We start from the raw sequence: 23,677 nt of genomic DNA on the forward strand, positions 1-23,677 counted from the left end.
TGCTGCTGACTGCACTTCCCAATTGGGATACGAACTGTACTGCTATCGACTAGAAGGTGCTCAGCAGGTGGCTTAAGCACTCAAGCAAGCACTCCAATTGAATGGTTGATAAGGAATAACTGGCCAGGCAGTTGCTGCAAACCATATATGTAGGATCCCTTTAACTTTAAAGATGGTCTTCACCACACCCGCAGCAGTTAAAGAAATTCAATGAATTTGTTCAAATAATAACTTTATCTACAAAAGAGTTGCTGTTTAATGTAAAACAACCCAGGAGACATCGCAAAGTTGAATCACCCTGAAATAAACATTGCAGATAATCTACCACGATGCCTGCTCATCTGTGCACGCATCACGTAGTACATCGGTTCACAGTATGTGCAAACGTTCGAAGTTTATTTTAAAACATCCGTTTTTACCAGATTTCCTTTGATTCCCTGTGAAGCACCTCGCAAAACGTTCAAAAATATGGACACAGATCTGGCAGACACTGGATAAGCAGTCCCTCTGGGGGACAGAGCGCTTGGTCAAGTAGTGAATGCATTAAATCATACAGCTCAATGAAGCTGGTTAATTTTGGCACATTTCTAAATCTTTTGTTCACTCAATATAATTCTCCGAGCAGTTTAATAATTCTAAGTTCCAAGAAAAAGATAAGTTTAATGATTTGGGGATTTCAAATTTTCTTATGTGTATATATGCAGGAGGAGGAACCATAGCCTTGCTTGCTTAAAGTAAATAGGTATATCGGCTTAGTTATAAGACTCGTTATTTCTTTAAATTATCAGATTTCACTCTCGAGTTTGACACTTATTTTGTCCAGACGATATCCAATCCTCAAAGCCGAAATCATATTTAAATGACGCACTTTAATTAGTCCGTGAGAGGAGATCATGGTACATTGCATCATATAATGCACAAAATCGCTCCAAGCTCCTGATTTAAAACAACAGCACTTACAATAGTGATGTACACAGCGATTCATAGCAATGATGAACAGGTATTCGATAATATGAGTGAGGAAAGTGAAAAAAAAACACTTTATCATTAAGAAATCATTGCGGGTGGTTCCAAGTCAGGGCATGGTTGAGCAGGCCAAAAAACATGGTGGCTTCAGACCCCAGCGAGGTTACCCAGGAAACCCAAGATCCCATAGAAAGCGATGACCAATGATGACCAAGGATAAATTAAATAAGGCTATTAATTATCTCCAAAAGAGGTTTTTAATTAACCCAAACACCCAATTTTTAGTCCTGCACTTCCTTGGAGTTTTCTTAGTGTGCATGGAAAGATTCAGGCTGCTAGGTTTCATGGTTTGGGAGTAATGGAGGAGACATACACAGATTTATTAGTATAAGACAAGCAAATACAACCCGTCGCTTCGTGATGGGAATACTAAAGGGGGGTGGGAGGAGGGGGGAGAGTGAGGATGTGGAGGGTGAAAGAGAGAGGAGGGAGGGGGGAGCGAGAAGGGGTGGGGTAGAGAGTCGGGGGGTGAGGAGGTGGAGAGGAAAAGAAGAGGGGTGGGGAGCAAAGAGGGAGGGAGAGTGAGGAGGGATGGGGGAAGGGAAGGTATCGAGAGGTGAGAGGAAGGGAAGGCAGATGTGTGGTGGAGCATCAAGTATGATTCATACTGTCTCATCAAAATGTTTCTATGAAGAATAACAGTGAGGATGGAAACAAAATAATGTCTGAAATCCATTTTCTACCAGTCATACTATAAATACCGCCGAGAGACAAACACCGCCCAAACATGTCCGGAGATAAATGCAGTCCTGCAACAAACACCGCCCAGAGACGAACACTGCCCAGACATGTTCGGAGACAAACATCGGCCGGACATGTCCAGAGACAAACACCGCCTGGCCACGTTCGGAGCCAAGCTGTCCGAAGACAAACACCACTCGGACATGTCTGTAGACAAACTCCCGTCCAGACACGTCCAGAGACAAACTCACATCTGGACATAAACAAATGTACCCAGGACACGGAGACACACACACACACACACACACACACACACACACACACACACACACACACACACACACACACACACACACACACACACTTATTAGTATAGATGGTCTCGGCTCATGAAAGAGCGATTACACAGAACAAATCAAGACACAACATAACAACGGGAACAGCAGGAGAAAGGAAAACACCAACAGTAGGGCGGAGGGAGAAAGTAGTCAGAGATGGACAAACAAGGGATGCAGGTTACGATGAGGGGGAAGGGATAACTTAAAGGCTGGACAATATGGATACATAAGCAAAATTGTTTGACCAGTTTGTGATTTGCTCAAGGTCTGAGGAGAGGGAAGAGGCTGCTATCTGTCTGTCAGAAGGATGAGAGATGTCACAGCAGAGAGTGGAGTCATCAGCAAAGAGATAAAGATAATTCCCCAGATAGTCAGTGAGATCATTGCTGAAGATTAGTAATAATAACTGGCCTAGAATACTGCCTTTGAGTACTCCAGCCTTGACAGGGAGAGGAGATCAAAGGGTTCCATTTGGAGCAACACATTGTCTATGAGAGTGGAGGAGGTCAGTAATTCAAGAGTGGAATTGGCCTTGGATTCCATAGGCAGACAGTTTGGAGAGCAAGGCAGATGCCAAACTGTGTCAAAAGCTCGAAATATGGTCAGAGACAGCCATGTTGTATGTCTGATATTGAGGGCCTCCACCATTGTTGGGAGAGTAGAAGCAGCATGTGCAAGGTAGAGTGACCAGGTCTGAATCTGAGTTGATGATCTCAGATGAGGCTGTTGGAGAAATAGTCTAGAAGCCAAAATCTGTAGCTAGCCTAGAAAATAGGTTCGCTGCTGATTTCATGTTAGAATGGTGCAACTGGTGTTTTTGAACAGTCTAGGCATGACCAAGTCTAGTTCCACTTGTTGCCAAGTCTGCATCTGAATATTATGGCCGCCATGACAGTAATCAAAATGGCCGCCATCAGATTTAGTCTTTTTCTTACTGCAAATTGTACTAGCCAGAAATTTGTCATGATTGTGAAATACTATGTAATCTGACACGAGGAACACTATTTTGTGCTTTATTTTTGTACTGGATCACAACTTTTCACATAATTGACAACTTAAAGACGAAATTGAAAATGCACATACGAGCAACAAATGTGAAAAAGAAAATGTTTAGCACTATTGATGGAGATGGATTTACAGTCAGTCAAAGGTTATTTCAACAGCTGTCAGATTCTTTCTAACACAAAATTACGTTGCTTTGCAGAAGAGAAAAGTGTTGTGAGAACACCCAAGTACAATTTTCAGAGCTATTGATCGGCTTGTACACTGAACGGGTTCCTACAAAGGGCTTTGCATCCACATGCTTTCGTGCAAGGCAGTCCATTCCGTGTACATTTGCACCGTCGAGTTGAGCATGACCCACGGCATTTTCATGTCGTCAGTTCTACACAGTAAGCAGTAATAGGCTGTGCAGTCATGAGTCGCGGCTGAAATGTCTCGTTGCCATCTTTGACGACCTGTTCCCACCCACAGTTCTCAGGTGCAGGTAGATGTGGTTCTTTTGAGCGTGTAGCCTGGTGAAGAGCAAGGCCAAGGCCCAGGTGTTTGGGGGTCAGTTTTATGCTTCCTGAAGCCACATGAATAATGTCTTGGCAGATGCTCAGAACTTCACCTTCTTCAGATAAATCATTCACGGCGGTTCTCATGGCAAACTTTGTCACAGTTGAGGACGCAACTATGAGGGGTTTTGTGACATCCAATGGCTGCACGAATGTCACCTTGTCACTACCAAAGTGAACCTCCACTTTCTGCTTGAAATTGTAGCTTTTGTAGGCTCCAGCCTCAATTCCAAAATCATTCAATAACAGCATGCTGTAGTGTTCCCAGATGTTTTTCAGGGTAAACACATGTCCCTTCTGCAGCTCTTTCTCAAGCTGGTTCATCACATTTCTGAAACAGATGCTTTCAGGAGACTGGTTTTTCTCTCCACTCTCCTTTTTATACTTTCTGCGAAAAGAAACATAACACTTGAGGTGATATTTACCTTCAGCTGCCATCAAGTCTGAAACACCTGCAAACCTGTGACGCATGGTGGGGTCAAATTGGGCCAAACTAAGCATCCTGGATGATGTGTGATCAAATTCAACATTTGTCAGGACACCAGCTTTTCCAGGAATGTCAGTCTGGCAGAAAGTGCATTTTGACCAATCCATAGCGCTGTGCACGGATCTTAGTGACTTTGGGACATGGTATTTCTCTGAGGAACCTGATGTTGTGGGTATCTCTTCTGCGTAAGTCACAGATTGGGGCTGAATCCTTGACTTCAGTCTGTCTATTTTTTGTGCGTGAGTAAAGTCACTATAGCAGAATTTGTGCCATTGAATCTTTTCGACGTGCTCCGGTACAGAATATTTTCTGATTCTTGAGAATGAGTCAACATATTTAGCGTCATTATATTTCTCTCTTTCTTTGCAACATTCAGCTACAGTTTTCACATCAACGATTGTAGTCTTTCGAAGTGGCGTTGACTTGCTAGTTTTTGAACTGTCCTGGCAAATAAAGCATTTATTCCAGTCTACATGCTCTTCTTCTTCTCGATCCCTTGAACCCCCTGTGAGAAATCTTGTGGCTTTCATTTTTCAGTTAGTCCTGGGTAACAGAAATACACACAGTTATGTAGTTTAGGTTCATTTTATAGCAAAGTTGTAAAATTCATTGATTGTGGTTTGTATAATCAGACATTCTAATTCGAGCCTGAACATTTCTTTAAAAATAATATAGTGAAAAACAAGTCATATTATTTTTAGAAAATGGATGGAGCAATGTTTTTTTCTATACTCCCATCAATTCAGGCATGCTCAAAAACATGGAAATCGACCCTAATTTTGTAATTTCATGTCAATTTGCGGCTGAAATATGACGAAAAGTGTATTTAATGGCGACCATTTTGTAAACTGTAATGGCGGCCATACTATCCATATCCAGAGTTGGCAACAAGTTGATTCACGTTTCTGTGTGTCTGGACAGTCAATTTACACCTGTTGCACTATTCTAACACGGAATCAGCAGGGTCGTGCACTATTCTGCATTGGGCCTCCTGACTAAAAAGGAATGCTTTTCCGTCAACTGCAATGATGGATACCATGACCTTGCTGATGATTGGAAGTACAGTAAACTAATTGGGCTGGAGTTAAGGGGATCCGTTTTTGCACCGCTAGACTGTAATGCTGTGATGTTGGCTGGTTTCCAATTTCCGAGGTGGATATAGGACACCAGTCCTTAAGTGTTAAAAAAAATAATAATAATAATTTAAAAAACAACGCGAATAGGCAAAGTGCTAATGTCGAAGCAGGTCACACTTTATGACCCACGAATATGTGGGATACTTGCTCAAAAAGCGAATCCGAAAATAGCGGGATCCGACAGTATATTATATTCACGACAGTGTATGGTGGTAGTCATCATATATGTTGATACGTGTGTGTGTGTGTGTGTGTGTGTGTGTGTGTGTGTGTGTGTGTGTGTGTGTGTGTGTGTGTGTGTGTGTGTGTGTGTGTGTGTGTGTGTGTGTGTGTGTGTGTGTGTGTGTGTGTACATGCATTTCAAGGTGATTCATCAATGTGTGTGCCATCAATCAGATGGATGTTATATAGGCGTCCTGTCTGCCAGCATTCGTTGATGGGCATCAAAGATCCCAAAGTGCACTTCGCAAAATGTAAACAAGCTATTGCACCATGGCCAAATTCTAAATTTCTTCCCTAACCTTAGCCATACATCAAGCCTGGCCAACCGGTTTGTTAAAGACATGTGCTAAGCCTCCCATAGCCAATCCCACAAGAACATCGGAATAATTGTGGCATTTAAGAAGAAAAATATATATTGTGATGGATTCGGGGTTTGAGTTTCAGCATGAGGGGAAGCGGTCAAATTCCTCCCAAAGACACAGACCTGAGGCCACCGAATATGGATAACTCCATGCGCCGGCGGGTTGCTAAACAACCACGAGTGCCAATTGGTACTGCCAATCCAGCAGGGTTACACAACTTCACGTAATACCTTACGTGTGGACGGCTACACCAAGGGGGTTCTCGTGCCCACGATGCATACTCCAATTGACTCACCGGATCAGGTGCAGCCAAGCGGAACTGCAATTATACACCGGCTAACAAGAGCAAATTACGTAGGGCAGAACTAACCCGCCCAATAGGGAAAAGATGCTATGAGCTGGGTACATTTATAACAAGCAGGTTTCTTTCTACAAATGAGGAAAAAATAAATGCATGTGTTTACAAAAGTTTTAAAAAAAGATACAGGGCAGAACTTATACCGATACTACACTTCTACAGTCTTAAATTACTCTCGGACAGGTGCCATCAGACTCCTTCCTGAGGAAATTAGAGTAGCGAGAAAGATAGAGACAGTTCGAGGTGATTGCGACCTCTAGAATATCTGGTGTGGCCAACGGACCAGCAGAAAACCCAGTCACTTCGATGGGGTAAGAGGGAGGAAAACTGGGGGTGTGATGAGGTGTGGTGCAGTGCAGTGAAATACAGTGAGGTACAAAGAAGAAAGTGTAAAGATGTGGGTCAAGGGGGTGGGGGGTTGTAAATTAGGCAAAGAACATGCGGAGAATAGACTTAACATGAGCATTGTTCTCATGTCTCTGTTGCCCACTGTTTTGTCCTTCTCTCTCTCTCGCCCCTCTTGTCTCCTGCCCCCTTGTTGTGCGTTGTGTGTTAGATCTCATACGAGTCTCAACAATTTAATCAAAAAAAGAGAGAAATCTGTTCGTGTAATTACTAATTAGTCTAAAACTACACTTCGTCCATCGCCTGGCTCTCGATGAGCTCAGCCCCGCTTTCTCTGCTTGCTTCGCAACCAACGAGTCATAGGAGGTATACAAGATGAGCCAGATGAGCCAAACGTGGGACCAGATGCCAGACGAAGAGAATGAGCATGTAGAACTCGGTGCATTTATAACGCTCCTGTGAGGGCAGAGCCCAGGAGGTAGAACAGGCATGCCATTGGCGTATACTCGTGCCACCATTAGTGTGCGGACACTCAACCCAGTCTTGGCTCCACCCAGGTGAGGATTCCACACCAGAAATGCTCCCCAGTTGCTCCACACCTCACCACGTGAAGAAGCTTCATGACAACAGGAGCGAGGTACCCGATCGTGCGCCTTGTTCATGAGTGCATCTCTTTGTTCCCGCTGGTCCCAAAAGGTGGTGGTGATCATCAATGGCAGTAGTGAGCATAGCGGAAAGATTTGTTGTGGTGGTTGAGACGTCGTAGCGGTTGTGGCGGTGAGTTCATGATGGAGGCGATTGTGGTCAAGATTGTAGCATCAATGGTGATTATAGGCGAGTTTGACCTGTGGTTTGATGACTTAGGGAGTTTTATTAAGGTGCTGCAATGGTGTATGAGATGCTGCAACGTTGGGGTCTGAGTATGGAGAAGGCCTGAGGTTATGTGTCTGTTTGGAAATGGTGCCAGGTTTGAATGCGGAATGATGCACATATGCAAATGAACTGCTTGTTAATATGCATTCATACTTGCATGATAGAGGGGTGAAGTAAAATACAGTAAAGGATAAAAAATAATGAATGGGAAAAAAGACCTACCTAAAAGCCCTTGCAATGCATTTTGTCCTATAAACCCACTAGATGTGGGGGAAGAGCTATCTAAAACAGATACTATTGAAATAACTGTCGAGAAACCACTATATGTTGTTTACCATTGCCTTTGGGAGTGACCGTTTCGCAGAACCGCAACAATATGTATACATATGTTCACTTCATCACGCGACTTGCATGCACAGGTGCTAACTACTCCCTTCAAGTCTGCTTAAACTCCTTTCTTGAACAAAATGGAAATCGAGTTTGCTGGAAATTTAGGTTTGAATTGGCCTGTTTGGTGTCATATGACCACTTGGCTCATGATGCTCTGATTCAAGGTTCAAATCTCATAATATCCTTGCGTCATTGTAGTTCAAGTAATATTGCACCGACGTCGCCTCGTGTCCCTGTCCTGCCTGGGATGTATGTACAATTTCCTCCTCCATGAGCCTTAGATAATTATTGTAAAAAAAAAAGAAGAAGAAAGAAGTGAATTAAAATGACTTGGAGGTTACCAGCAGCTCTGGGATGTCATACTTCATGATGCTGAAATTGAGGCCAATATGCATCACCCAGCCAATCTTGAGAGCAAATAAATTGTGACAGTCTGGCATAAGCAAACGGCGGTAAACTTCATGATTATCAACCCTGTCTGGGTAACACCGTAATGCCGTCAAGGACTTGTGCTTGAATGCACTATCTTGGAATATTATGAGGGGTCAAAAAGTATCACAAACAGAAAACTTCTACTCCAGTGGCATCAGGAAATGTATTGGGAATAATATCTGCCACTTCTTGAAAGCTACCTAGAATGGGATTAACGTCTGTGCGATTTTGCTTCATGGTCGTGGGAAAAACATTTGGACTCCCCCTCGGATGTTTCTCTTTTGAGAAAATTTCAGCTTATTTAACAACAATATTCTCACCACGACACATTCACAACATCCTAATAATGCCTTCCTTTATTCACTACGTTTTTTTTCTTCTTCTGGATTATCATGACTTATTCAATCAAAACATCATATGATAAAACATGAGGCTATGTCTGCAAACAAATGAACACAATAATCTCAAGTGTATGTTTTCGAAACATTTCAGAATAAATATCACATATTTATAATTAGTACTGTCCAGTGTTCTGCCATTTATCCTGCTCTATTACAAATAAACACTATGACACTGCATTTCTCACTCTGAGAAACCCCACTCAAGCTAAGGCGTCAATTCAAATGCCAACATAACCAATCAAGGTCTGCATGGCAAGCTGTCAGCAGCCTTTTCAAAACATAACCGCCAGTTGTTCACGGATCCTCAAATAACGTTATATTCATGTGGCAGTGCTTGTATTGCAGTCTATGACTGCTTTAACGGCCCCAACTATTCCGACGTACTTGTGGGGTCGGCCAAGAAAAGTTTTTCGCCTTTCTTTATTAAGGCTTTACATTCAAATGAAAGTGATTTGGGGAGGAGTTTATAATTTGGCCAGGGTACCGGCAACAATTTTCCTTCTCTTCGCAAACGACACCACAGGATTGTAACATCCACCAATGGCCAATGATGGGAGATGCGTCTTCCAGCTTTAACGCCATTCCGATAGACAGTGAACTCATTGATGCATCGCCCTGCATATGAAACACCAGGGTGACATTTATTTTTTTTTAGCTGGGTCAACATTCGAATCCAGACTCGACAATTCAAAGGTGAGTGCACATACCTCCATTAGCTACTTTGTCCAGTTCTAATACTTTTACAGTACTGAAGATGTCCCCCAAAAATATACTTAGACATTAAAAGGAAAATCTCAGAATTGCTTTGTATTCCATGTCCCTCATTCATTCCATGGCAACCATTTAAGCATTCATGTCACGTTTCCCAGCTGTGCAGAAAAGGTTTTCCCTTTTCTCTTCTTATCATCACTTTATCGATACCAGCTTGCTATTTGTTTTTGCTGAACTCAGCTCGAGGCACACTTTTATGACTCCAGGTTGTGAGAAGCGTTTATAAAGGCTTTCTTCTGGCTTCCTTTTGCATCCAGCGTATTAGCACCCAAACATGTTTCACATCAGCTTTTTTTGAATTGCAGTGTGCAAATTACACTGATGGTATTACTGGGAGAGAATCGACCTTCATTATTTTACAAAGTGAACAAACATTGCATGCAGCGTTTCAATGAAATGATCTTAAAAGATCCTTGAACTGTCTCTAGCATTTGTGTTCAACTTCTGCAGTTTTTAAATGAATGGAACAGTAAACAAAACATGAAGATTTAACAAACAAAGTTGACATATTTTATGCTCCATTACTTTTGCAGTAATGATTTCACTGAAGTCCTGACTATCAGGGTAAATTGAATCACATCAAGCAGCTAACCCATAATATGAGTAGTCACCCTGGATTCCCTCACATTCTTAAGGGCATAAATAACCAACACATAATATATATATATATATATATATATATATATATATATAAATATATATATATATATATATATATATATATATATATAAAAAATCCATCCATCCATTGTGACCATATTCTGTGCAGAGCGTTGGTGCTGCCGAAGCAGTCTCCTTGACTATTGGACACAATCCTGGATGGGTCGCCACTCTGACACAGGATACCAGCAAGATGGCACTCATTTTGCCGACCTCAGAAGGATGACAGGCAGAGTATGTCCCACCTGGTATTAATTGAACAGCCGAATGGGATTTGAACTCAGGATCCTAGGATCCTAAGCCAACCATCCTAATCATTAAGCCAACACCAGGAATATCTGAGAATCAAGATGGAAGTATCTCAAAGAAAAACATTGGGAAAACAGTTGCAACACTTTAAGGACTACAAGATGCAGTATTTCCAAATGTTGCACATAATTTGAATAACCACAAGTGACTATGCCAAAGAGCAATCTTGGTGCCAAAAATTGATGCAGCCAATCCCACAAAGAGAGGCCTTCTGTCACAGTTACCTGGCACTGTCCAAATTCACTAGTTGCTTGACACTGTACCAGATACAAATGAGGAAATCCACTGCCCCCACAGAATTTCTTAACTCTCTGGAACCACCAGGTGTGCCTCCTTGCAATCTGGAGCTCAATATTTGTGCACCCATCGTGCTTCTCAGATATCTGGACCTACTGACACTCTGCAATGGAACACGTATGACTATCAAGAAGCTTATACCACATGTCATTGAAGCCACAATCATGACTAGCCATGCAGCAATGTGTGATTTCTTCATTCCAATCATCCCCTCTGACGTTCCATTCCAATTTCAAAGCCTCCAGTTCCCTGTCTGTCTCAGTTTTGCCATGAGCATCAACAAAACACAGGAACAATCATTCTAAGTTGTTGGCTTCAACCTCCAAAGCCCATGTTTTTCTCATGGCCAACTCTATGTTTACTGTTCCAGAGTTGGCAATGGCAAAAACCTTTTCATCTTGACACATGGAAAAACATACAACATTATGGATCCTGAAGCTCAATTAGGATTTTTAAAAGTGAAACACTGATACAATGTGATTTTTTTTTAAGTGATGTAAAATCTTCAGTGCTGAAGAAGGTAGAAAGAGAAGAGAGAAGAGTGATCAAAGGCAGAAAGGAAAGAGAAGAAAGACAGAAAGAGGTACACAGGAAGAGGCACACAGAAGGAGGAATACAGAAGAACAACAACGGAAAAAGATAACAGAGAAGAAAGGTAGAAGGACAGGAAGATAGTGCACAAAGAAGACAAAAAAAAAACAAGGAATAACAAAAATTCAGAGCAGCAATAACTCTGCAAATCAAGAAGCAAGATGAGAAGCAAACAGCGGCAATAACTGCATTCTGCCTTCCTGTACCTGCGATCTAGTCATTGCGTTGTACTTCAGTCAGTTGTCCATACTATCTGGTTCAGGAGGGCACAATTCAAACATACGAAAACTTTGTCACCCCTGTGTGAAGCGGGGCCATCGCTATAGAATACAAAACGCACAGGAAACAATTCTGTGTTGGGGCACAGCAGTGATGGTAATGATTAGCCCTCACCCAGTCAAATGGGGGGGGGGGCTGGGGGGTGCAGGGCAGTTAAATATCATGGCAAGGTAGCTTTGGTCTTATTTGTTTTCTCCTACCTGTCTTTCTCTTTCCTCCTCTCCACTCCATCTATCCTCCCTCCCCTACCCCATCCCCATTCCCCATCCCCATTCCCATTCCCTGTGCTTCTCTCATGTCTCCATCCCGTCTCTCTCTCTCTCTCTCTCTCTCTCTCTCTCTCTCTCTCTCTCTCTCTCTCTCTCTCTCTCTCTCTCTCTCTCTCTCTCTCTCTCTCTCTCTCTCTCTCTCTCTCTCTCTCTCTCTCTCTCTCTCTCTCTCTCTCTCTCTCTCTCTCTCTCTCTCTCTCTCTCTCTCTCTCTCTCTCTCTCTCTCACCCCTCTCCCTTAATATTCCCTTCAGCAAAGCAATGGACGGACAGTATGTATAAAAGGCATGTATTAGTATATCATATACTCCTCTGACAGTATTTGACCAAGGAAGCTGAAAATTTCAGGGATTACATAGGGCACCGTGAGGTTGTGCATGTGCAAGTTTGGTTTGATTCTATCAAGTTTTGAAAACAAAAATTACTTTCACCCATCTGAGCATTTTCTTCCTTGGGGGGATTGTGGGTGCAATTGGAATTAGCTGAGTGGTACAACCACAGTGGATTATATATGAGCATAAGCAATACACATGTTTTCGCTTCATATAAGTAACCCGGGTTAATTTTATTTTTGGAAGCGATCGAGGCAGCGGTCTATTGCTGGATCTCTATCTTCACCAAAATCGAATCAATTCGGCCTTCTCACAGACTTAGGCTGTCCACCAAGTTTTGTTCGAATCCGTCCATAACTTTTTGAGATGTCGTGCTATATATCGTTTTTGGCACTATCTCTCGATGGTGAAGATTACTTTAAAAATTCTGGTGTCCAGATCTGGATCTTCACCAAAATCTATTCAATTCATCCTTGCCATACACCTAACCTGTTCATCAAATTTCAATCAAATCCCTCCATACCTGAGATATCCTGCTCACAAGACAGACAGACAGACAGGGGCTAATACATAACTTCCACCCACCTTTGGTGGAGGAGGTCAAAATTAAAAAAAATTCTCTTACCCGGATCTGGATGTTCACCAAAATCGAATCAATTTGTCCTTGTCAGATACCCAACCTGTCCACCAAGTTTCGTCCGAATCCGTCTGTAATTTTTTGAGATATAATGCTCGTTCTCATTTTTGGTCCCATCTCTCAATGGTGAAGAATCATTTTAAAAATTCTAGTGCCCCGATGCAGATCATCACTAAAACTTAATCAATTCGACCTTGTCATACAACCAACCTGTCCACCAACTTTCGTCAAAATCCGTCCGCAACATTTTGAGATATCCTGCTCGACCTAATGACTTGCTAAAGACTTGAGAATTACAAACGAGCTCTTACTGACTGTACTAATCTCATATATGTCAAATATCACTCAGTAAGAGTTGCTAGATACATTCAACATGCCACGTCGTTCATCATATTGTGTTTCACATAAGTTAGTAGTCACCCGTAATGCTGAATGAAGCACCATCTAAAATTCTCTCCATAGATCAGCAAATCACTGCTTTTGCGTTAACTAAATTTCCAGTCCTGAACTGGAGTTAATTTTTGCCAAAGTAAATTTTTGGCGTGTGGGTTATGCATATAAAATGTTTTTTTTTCCTGAGAATTTTATCTGAAAAGTGCCCTGCATATTATACACAATAGTGGATTATACATGAGTGATTATGGGATACCTGGTGTTGGCGCAGTGGTTAGGGCAGCGGCTTGGGATCCAAAAGGTCCTGAGTTCAAGCCCCGTTGGACCACTGAATTAATACACCAGGGGGTTGACTCAGCCTGTCATCCTTCCGAGGTTGGCGAAATGAGTACCAGTGTACTGGGCCGGTGTATACCCCGGTTAAAATAGGTGTACCATATCCCTGTGTCGTAAGAGGCGACCAGGGTTACGTCAGGAAGGGCATCCGGCGTAAAACATGTGCCAAATCACTATGCGGATCATACGGATGATCTGCTGTGGCGACCCCTAACGGGAGCAGCCGAAAGAAGAAGAAGAAGAAGAAGAAGACATGAGTGATTATGGTATATTTATTGCCACTTCTGCTGTCCGTATGTGCTGTGTGTTAAAAGTGTCTATTGCAGCCCAGTTTTGCATACACTGATCCATAAGAGCAGGGGATGGCAAGGTTCTTGAGTTAGAAGATGCTTTTGTTTCTTTGGTTCAAGCAGATGGTTCGCAAGTGTTTGGCCCCATGTCTAAAGAGAAGATTGTCAACTGGTTCACAAACTTCGCCACAATCTCATCCGATATAAGGCTTTATGAGTCGTTTGTAACAGCTCAGCATGACATTTTGTTAAAGAAGTAGCACAAAGTAAAAAGGATACTGCTTATGTTCTTTCTGCTGAGGTGTCACACTTGTTTTCTTTACATGGTCCTGGAAGAAGCAATTCAGTTGTGAGAAGAAAGTTTAAAGAGGATGGGACTTTACTTTTGCGTGCAAACATGGACAATAGTGAGAAGCCTTTTGCTCTTATCATTGGAAAGTCAAAACATCTCTGTGTTTTTCATAAGGACCTCAAAAAGTCTTCCACTGACCAACAAAAGCTCACTAAATGCACGCATGACTGGTGAACTTTTCTCAAAGTGGACATGCAACTGAGACCATGAGCTTTGATTGAAGTCATCATATTTGTTTGTTATGTGACAACCGTGCAGCTGATATCGTTGGTGTTCCTTTCACCAACATCATAATGAAGTTATTAACACTAAACACAACATGTCATGTGGGAGTCGTTCAGAACCTCATGACTCACGATTCTTCAAGAATCAGTGCGAGAATTGTTGCTGCGCTTCATCGTTATTGCAATTTGCATGCTGCTGATGAAGCTCATCAGCTCACTCTGATAGAGAACGCCCTCTTGATTGACAAATCATGGAGAAACATAAAGCTAGAAACAATTGAGAACTCTTGCAGAAAGGATGGTTTTGTGTTTTGATCACCAGCAACCATTTGAGAACTAACTGCTTGATCATCGACTTATGCTGAAGTGGTTGATCTTCTGCCGAGCATTGACATTCGAGACAACATGAGACATATATGATTTTTTAGAACTTTTTTTTTATTTTTTTTTTTGTATACCTTGGTCGAGGCTCGTATGAGAGCTAACACACAACTCACAGCAAGGAGGCATGAGACAAGAGGGGCGGGAGTGGAAGGGACAAAACAGTGGGGAACAGACACATTAGGTGAACTGTGGAAGGGAGAGGGATGGGGATGGGACGGGGAACATGGCGAAGAGAAGATGGACATTTCAGGGACTTTCAGGAAGGAAAGCAGGAAAAATGAAGGAAGTGGGCTTGGGTGGATTAGCGGGGGTAGAAAAGATCGAGGATTTGGATGGGGGAAGATAAGAGGTGGTGGTGAACAGCTGTTTTGAAAGCCTGGAGGGAAGAATGGGAAAGAATAGAGTGAGGAAGTTTATTCCAAAGGCGGGAAAAAAGAGGAATGAAAGAGTGAAGATGAGCAGTGATTCGTGATTTTGGTAGTTTTACCAGAAGGGGGTTGTTGGCGGACCTTGAGCGCCCTGTGGAAATGTGGTGGGGACAAATCGCAGAGAGAGCAGGGGGCAAGGCTGGAGAGGAGTCGGTAGAAGACAGAAAGACCACCGACCAACCTGCGGTGATTGAGTGAGAGGCCCAAAGACTCAGCTTCATTGCGGGAGATGCCGATGATCTTAAATGCCCTGGTTTTGACAGCGTGAAGCCGAGAAAGGTGGGAGGCAGGAGCACCAGCCCAGAGGGGAGAGCAGTACTCCATCAGGCTACGGACAAAAGCTTTGTAAGTGGTCAGGAGCTCAAGAGGGCCGAGGAAGGACTTAGCACGACGGAGGATTCCCAGTCGGCGACTGGCTTTTGAGGCGAGGTTGGAAATGTGACTTTCCCAGGAAAGGTCATGGCAGATAGTGAGACCTAGAAGCTTGAAAGAAAAGACTTCTTCCAGAGGATTGTTGAGAAAGTGGATGGGGGGGTTTTGTAAATGGTCCTTTCGAAGAGACATAGTGAGAGTGTGAGATTTGTCTGGATTGAAAGACATGTTCCACGTGTTGGACCAGTTTGTGATTTTATCCAGATCTGCAGTGAGCGAAGAAGCTGCTGCTTGCCGGTCTGAGGGATGACAGATGGTACGGCAGAGGGTGGAGTCGTCGGCAAAGAGAAATAGAGGATTTTCCAGAGAGTCCGAGAGATCATTGATGAAAACCAGAAAAAGAACAGGGCCCAGAACGCTACCTTGAGGAACTCGAGCCTGCACAGGAAGAGGGGATGAAAGAACTCCATTCAGGGCCACACGTTGACTGCGACAGGAGAGGAAGTCTGCGAGCCATGAGTGGAGATGGCCTTGAATACCATGGGAAGAGAGTTTGGTGAGTAGTGCAGGGTGCCAGACTGTGTCAAAAGCAAGTGATATGTCCAGGGATACGGCTCGGATTTCCTGTCTGGCATTGAGGACCTCCATCCATTGATGGGAGAGCAGAAGCAGCATATCCAGGGTAGAGTGACCTGGTCTGAAACCAAATTGATGATTGGAAATCAAGCCATTGGAGAAGAGGAAGGATTTCATATCTGAGGTGATGATGGATTCCATCACCTTGCTGATGATTGGGAGAAGGTTGATTGGTCTGTAGTTACAGGGATCTGTTTTTGCACCTTTTTTATGCAGGGCAGTGATGTTAGCAGATTTCCAAGCAGATGGCAGATGACCTTGGGCAAATGAGAGGGTGAATAGAACAGAGAGAGGGTGAGCAAGAGCAGAAGAGCAGGCTTTGAGGACACGTGGGCTGATGCCGTCTGGACCGGTTGCAGAATCTGACTCGAGGTTTGAAAGCAAGCTCTCCACCTTGTCAGGAGAAAAGAATACAGAGTCCAGGGACAGTTGGGTGCGACTGGGTAAAGTGGGTAGAGATAGTGATGGGTTTAGGACACAAGATTTAGCTGCAAACACCGAGTTTAGACATTCAGCTTTATCACGTGTGGAATCAGCAGTGCGGCCATTTGAGGTAAGGGAGGGGATGGAGGGGGAACATACACCAGAAACAGATTTGATTAAACGCCACCAGGATTTTGAGGAGGGAGAGAAGTTTGAGAGTTCAGACTTGAGATGAGAAAGATGTTGTTTTCTGGCTCTCCTGAGGGTAGATACACACTTGTTCCGAGCTTTGTGGAAAGAACTGAGATTGCCCTCAGTTGGGTTTGCTTTCCATGAGGCAAATGCAAGTTGTTTCAGGACAACTGCCTCGCCACAAGCTTCAGTAAACCAAGGGCGGGAGGAAGGGTAAGACAACTGAACACGAGAGGGGATAAATCTGTGCATGAGGGAGAGCAAGTTTCTTTGAAAGAATTCCCAGGATGAGTTGATGTTTGAGAAAGTAGTGATAGGAGACCAGTCTGTCAGTTTGATGGCTGCTCGGAGACCCTGCCAGTCGGCTTGAATGAAATGCCAGACTCGACGGCGGTGGGGTGGTTCTCTGATAACAGCCAGAGAGATGTCCACTTTGACAAGGACGTGGTCAGAAGAACCAATTGGAGCGAAGGAAGAGCAGCAGATATTGTCAGGGAAATTTGTCAAAATCAGATCCAGAAGAGATGGAGTACCATTGGTTGAGATCCGGGTCGGGAAGTTGACCGATTGAGTCAGTCCCAATGAGTCGCAGAAAGCTTTTGCTGAGGTGCCATGGCAGGTGAGAGAGGTACCCACACCTAGCCAACTGGCGTGATGACAATTGAAGTCACCACATAAGAGGAAGAGAGAGTTTGGATGAGAAGATAGAAGATGGTCCATGTTTTCGGATGGTGAGGTGTAGATGGAGTCATCACTGTTCGGTGGACGGTACAGTACACATATAAACATGAGGTGGGAGTGGAGGGGAAGCCGAAGCCAGAGGTATTCCTGGGGGTGTGGGGGAGTGAGAGCAGTGCATGGAGAGTGAGGAATAGAGTCTTTGATGAAGAGAGCAACACCTCCACCAGGACGAGGCTCAGGTCTGTCATACCGTAAGAGGGAGTAGCCAGGGAGAGATACTTGGGAGTCAGACACGTCTTGGGAGAGGAAAGTTTCTGTTAGGCAGATAATGTCTGGTTTGTCAGTGGCAACCTGTATGGAAAGATCTGAAAGGTTTGAGCGAAGGCCCCGGATATTTGAGGTCCACACTTTTAATGAAGAGGAAGGGGAGGAGGCTTTGGGTGCAGGAGGTGGAGGGGGAGGGGGAGGGTAGGACAAGGGACGAGGGGGCAGGTAAGGAGGGTTGGTGAAGGAGTGTGGGATATTGCAGAACAGCGAGGGAAGGGGGCCAAATGAGGAGGAGAAAAGGCTCTGTGGTGCTGGGGGAGAGGGGGGACAAGAGACAAGGAAGAAGGCAGTTGAGGATTTGAGGAGGTGGAGTGAAGAGATGGAGGTGAGAGGGCAGTGGAGGGAGGCAGGTTGGTGGATGAGAGGGGGGCAACTTTGAGAAGGAAGAGTGAGGGGGATGAAAGGTGGGAGAAAGGTGAGGGGGGTTTTGAGAGAGGTGAGAGGGAGGCTTGGAGGGAGAAGAGTGGGATGGTTGCTTTGAGAGTGAGAGTGAGGGTGAGGGGGTGAGTTGGCACTGAAGTTGGAAAAAAAGAATGTTTGATGGAAAGCGAGCATCCATGGCAAACTGTGGTTTTTAAAAGTTTTAGGTCAGAGATGCGATTTAACACAATTCTTGATGGATGCAATGAAGGCGAATTCAGAGCATGGAGAGAGGAAGCGCTGTAATAGTTGGATTTTTTAGGCAAGGAATGAAGGAGAGGTTGAAATGAGAGCAGTCTGTTAAAATAGCAGAAGAGTAGTGCATTGTGAAACAGTAAAGAGTACCACATGTGTGAGAGAGGAAGATGAAGCATTATAAGATCGTTTTTGTAGTTAAAAATAATGTATGAGAGAGTTCAACAGATTAGGTCATGAAAGTGTAAAAAAAAAAAAATTGAGGAAGAAGACGAGGAGGTGGTTAAGAAGAAGAAGAAGAAGCAGAATCGGGAGGTGAGCGTGTTGTTGTTGTTGTTGTTGGGTATATATATATATATTTTTTTTTGTTGTTGTTGTTAATATTAATATATGAGAGTTCAACAGATTAGGTCATGGAAGTGTAAAAAAAAAATAAAAAAAATCGAGGAAGAAGACGAGGAGGAAGTTAAGAGGAAGAAGAAGAAGCAGAATCGGGAGAAGGTGAGCGTGTTGTTGTAGGGTATTTTTATTTTTATTTTTTTTTTGAGATAAGAAAGAGATTAGTTGGGAGAATGGGGGATGTTTGGAAAGTGGGGAGGATCAAAATTGAAGGTAATGGGGAGGATAGAAATTGAAGGTAATGGGGAGAAAAAAAAAAAACGATTGAACACTGAGTGGAACCGGTAGGCCTCAAGCCTAGGCCTAGGCCTCAAGCACAGGTAAGAACGTCGACAAAAATACTCACAAAATAGCACGATTTTTGAAACAAAACCGAACTAGCAACACACAGTAACATCTTCTTCTTCTTCTTTCGGCTGCTCCCGTTAGGGGTCGCCACAGCGGATCATCCGTATGATCCGCATAGTGATTTGGCACATGTTTTACGCCGGATGCCCTTCCTGACGCAACCCTAGTCGCCTCTTACGACACAGGGATATGGTACACCTATTTTAACCGGGGTATACACCGGCCCAGCACACTGGTACTCATTTCGCCGACCTCGGAAGGATGACAGGCTGAGTCAACCCCCTGGTGTATTAATTCAGTGGCCCAACGGGGCTTGAACTCAGGACCTTTTGGTTCCCAAGCTACTGCCCTAACCACTGCGCCAACACACCAGGATACACAGTAACATGTAGGTGAGAAAATTAAACAGTTAAAACGGGACAAATAACAACCGGAAACTTAGCTTTGAGAACGTCAGCAGGGAGCCCCAAAGGAGACCTCTCGCTTCTCTAAAACCGGAACCGGAAGTGATGTCCATGCTGTAAATCCCAACCAAAGGTGAGCTCTGTGATGCAGACCTAATCAAGGCTACTAACGTTAAGTATAATGTTGTGCCTGGAAGTTTCCAACAGCGAAAACAACTGTTGTTGAGCATCTGAGCATTGGCAGTGATTTTCCGCTTTGTAAAGGACTCTGGACGAGAGGAGGTGTATGTTCCATTCATTCTCCTTGAATAGACTGTTCAAGAAGAAATTATGTTTAACAAGAAACAGAAGCAGAAAACTGTGTGGAGTTCATTTTGTGTGTGAAAAAAAAGAAAAGAAAAAGATTATACGTAACAGACAGTACATCTGTGTCGGAGTGGCGAGCCACCCATGCTTGCAACCCTAACCAAGAAACTGCTTTGGCAGAAACGACGCTCTGTATAGAGCATGATACATGATGATGATGATGATGATGATGATGATGATGATGATGATGATGATGATGATGATGATGATGATGATGATGATGTGCTGTACATGCACACTGGGCATAGTGGCGTGCGCCTGTAATCCAGATACTCGGAGGCTTGGATTGGAGGATTGCTTGAGGACGGGAGCTCTACGCTGAGCCGTGCTATGAGAGGGTGAAGGGCAGCCCGGAATCATGGCGAAACCCAATCCTTATACCTGTGTCGCAAGAGGCGACAAGGGTTGCATCAGGAAGGGCATCCGGCATAAAACATGTGCCAAATCACTCTGCAAATCATAACGGATGATCCGCTGTGGCGACCCCTAACGGGAGCAGCCGAAAGACGAACAACAACATGTGCTGTACATGCACATCTCCGTATATCTATCACCACTTCGACTGTACCTATGTGTTGTGTTTATGGTCAGTAGGATGTGTAATTTTGTTTTTGACTGTATTTACGGGCTATACTTACACGGTGATTCCTTGGTGTCATGTAGACCCCAACACTGCCAAGTGAAACCCCCTAGATAACTGCAACTTTTTTTTAATTGTGAACCGAGCTACTGCACTTCAAACGAGGCTCGACAATACATGCCTTCTGCCTTCCTTGGCCACTGCTGTTTGTATTTTCCCCAAATGAATGAATGGCTCGAATTGAATCTGATTAAAATTGATCCACAGGACCAGATGATCATTTTAACCCCAAAGGAGAATCCCTGACAAACACCACATAATCAATACATGAACATTATACTGTAAATGAGTAATTAACAAATGATGACTCAAATTGAATTGCAAATTTTTTGAGAAAAAGACAAATCAAGGAGGGTCTGACCATTTTGCAAGCTCAACAACAGTTCCATCAAGACATAAAACTTGCTCTGAAAACGATGAATAAGGACCATTGGTCATAAAATATTTCTTCATGCCATTAGGTTGTAACTTTAATGAGTGAGAATTTCACTGCATGTTGTTTAAGCAATAAAAATGAGCATATAATGCATGTACACATCTAATATTAATCTAATCACTGTCCCTGTTGTAGCTATAATTGCTAGTGCCTGAAAGAATCACATAATTATGAGTCCTTTACCATTTATCAACGAGTCATTCAATCTCCAAAGTGAAAATGTGTGGATAGGCGAATTATAGGATCCTCCTGAGTCATAAAGTCATGGCATTCCATAATGGTGTTTTCATAGGCTACAGGATGAGAATGACAATGGAAGTATAACATACTTTCGAGTCTTGTGAAGAAGTTTGATCTTTTGGACAAATTTTTCCTGAAACGACAGCAACAACCTTTTCAAAAAAAAAAAGTTATTTACTTTTTCTTCTCTTCGACCTTAATTTGCTGAAATTGTACAACACATCTATAAACTGCAGGCAGTGCATCGCAAAGTGTATCATCCCTCAGATGGATATCTCATCAGCAACCAATAGTTGGTGGACGTCAAATATTCCATGATGGTGTCTTTCGCCAAGAGTCATCGAGTCATCACCGGCGCCCGAAAGAAATTATAAATTCCTGTTACTTTCAGTCGAACGTCAAGCCTGTGCACTGGGTTTGTGAAAAGACTTGGGCCAAAAATGTTCCCTTGTTAACCTCACAAGAAGGTGGAAATAATTGGGATTGTTATAGGTGTATTTGTTTGCCATAATTTCAGAAGTATTTCTCCCAAACACAGATCCTCTTAAAATAACTCCACTGCACTACCCAAAATTTGTGGAACACATCATTGTGGAACCCAGTGTAGGCATCAAGTTCAACGGCGGCATCGTTCATGATAAAATACAAATTCCAAGGATACGCTTCATATCCCTTGGAGATGGCCATTCTGAGTTTCCTTTTGGGAAAATGGCCTGCAGTGTCTGTGAGAATGTTTTTCCACTTCACCGTTTGCAAAATGTATGGATATCAATACCATCTCCACCACCATTAATAATAAGAAACAGATTGATACCATTTCCTGCGTCAGATATGGAAATAATGGGTGCACGCAACACAAATAACAACCATTTTTTTTTTTTTTAAATCCCCCCAAAAATTTCAATCTCCCTCCATATCTTGGGGTAACTTTGCAGCAGAAGCAAAACAAGAAATAGACTCATAAGCTCCCGAATCAATCACCCACAAAAACAAATAATTGAGTTACAATAATTTTATTGAATCGTTATGAACAAAAACACCTTTTGTTGGCTATAATTCTGTGAGCTGTGCAGCACACAAAAGCTGAAGTCATAATGAGAATCTCGTGTGAAATATTGAAGAAAGATTCGGCCACAGGGGGACTGAAATATTTTGACCAAATATATTCTGCGCAGGCAGTTGGGCAGCGATACAAAGCATACGGTAGGATTATTCGCAACTCCGTAAGGCTTTTTCATATAGTGGTTCAAAATATTATACTGCAAGTGTTTTTTGCATCCGATTTGTTTCATATCAATGCGGCAATAACTCTCATGATGCATACTCTAGTAAATTGTTTGTGACTCCCATGGCAATTACAATTGAATTCTTCACAATGTGTTAGCAGTTTGGTGCTTCATCTAAATGCTAATTATTACCAAATGCACATTGGGGGCATTTCTGGGGCAAGGCATGCAAGTGTTTCAGCAGGAATTGGTAAACTTTTTCTTTCTTTATTTCTTAGAGCCATCCGAAGCTCATGAAGGATTTTGTACTTCTATCACAATGGGGACAAAGACATTAGAAAGCATCGATGTACTTTTTTTCATGAATTGCAAGGACATTAGTAGTGATGATAGACAAATCAACAAACGATATGGGAATTGAAGTTGAGATCCTGTTGGGTTTTTTTTTGCATACATAGTCGAGGATCATACATCGAGGAAGGAAACTCCAAGAAGGAAAAATTGGAAAATTAGAAGGGATTTGGGTTGGGTTAATGAGGGTAGAAAAGATAATGGTTTTGGATTGGGGACGATGTAACATGGTGGTGAGCAACTGTCTTGAAAACCTGAAGGGAAGAATGAGATTGAAAAGAGTGTGGAAGGTCGTTCCACAGGCGGGTAAAAAGAGCAATAAATGAGTGGAGGTGAGCATTGATCCTGGATTTAGTTACTAGTTTCACCAGAAGGGGGCTGATGGTGGACCGTGTATGCCCTGCAGAAACCTGGGGAGGGGGGAACAAAGCATGGAAAGAGCAGAGGGTGCAAGACTAGAAAGGAGACGGGAGACAGACCGACCACTGACCTGTCTGTGATGGCGAAGTGATAGGCCTATAGACTCTGCTTCATCTGAAGGGTGAGGGATGTCAACAGCAGAGGGTGGAGTAATCAACAAATAGATAAGGAGGATTTTTCCAGAGTCACAGAGATCATTGATGAATATCAGGAATAGGACTGGGCCCAGAATACTGCCTTGGGGCAGTTCAGCCTTGACAGGGAGAGGATATGAATGTGACGTAAGGGCTCAGAGAGGGGAATGCCAAACAAGCCGATATTAATGTAGATAAATATAGTCACACTTTTACTTGGCCTCTTTTAGCAAAACAAATACAAAACAAACAAGACAGACAACCTCTGTTTATCTGAGTGCTCCATGATTCTATCTTAGGTGCCCC

General features: G+C 43.2%; 1 protein-coding gene across 13 annotated transcripts in view; it reads right to left on the reverse strand.

Moving 5' to 3' along the window:
• Positions 1-23,677, reverse strand: part of LOC147030448 (leucine-rich repeat and immunoglobulin-like domain-containing nogo receptor-interacting protein 2) — a 158,572-nt gene that overhangs the window by 97,436 nt on the left and 37,459 nt on the right. The window contains exons 4-6 of one of the 13 annotated variants that reach the window (XR_015056371.1): positions 21,330-21,373; positions 14,053-14,102; positions 13,546-13,923 (exon numbers count right to left, since the gene is read on the reverse strand). The exons of 8 other annotated variants lie outside the window; for them this stretch is intronic. The gene's annotated coding sequence lies outside the window, so the exon portion shown is untranslated. Of the gene's footprint in view, positions 1-8,626; positions 9,226-13,545; positions 13,924-14,052; positions 14,103-20,939; positions 21,374-23,677 lie in introns of those variants that run through there. 4 more of the 13 variants (XR_015056372.1, XR_015056373.1, XR_015056374.1 and 1 more) reach the window with 4 other exon arrangements.

The sequence above is a fragment of the Eptatretus burgeri genome, chromosome 3 (assembly GCF_056783735.1).
Source record: "Eptatretus burgeri isolate ZD-2024b chromosome 3, Ebu_testis_v1, whole genome shotgun sequence".
Taxonomy (NCBI): Eukaryota; Metazoa; Chordata; class Myxini; order Myxiniformes; family Myxinidae; genus Eptatretus; species Eptatretus burgeri.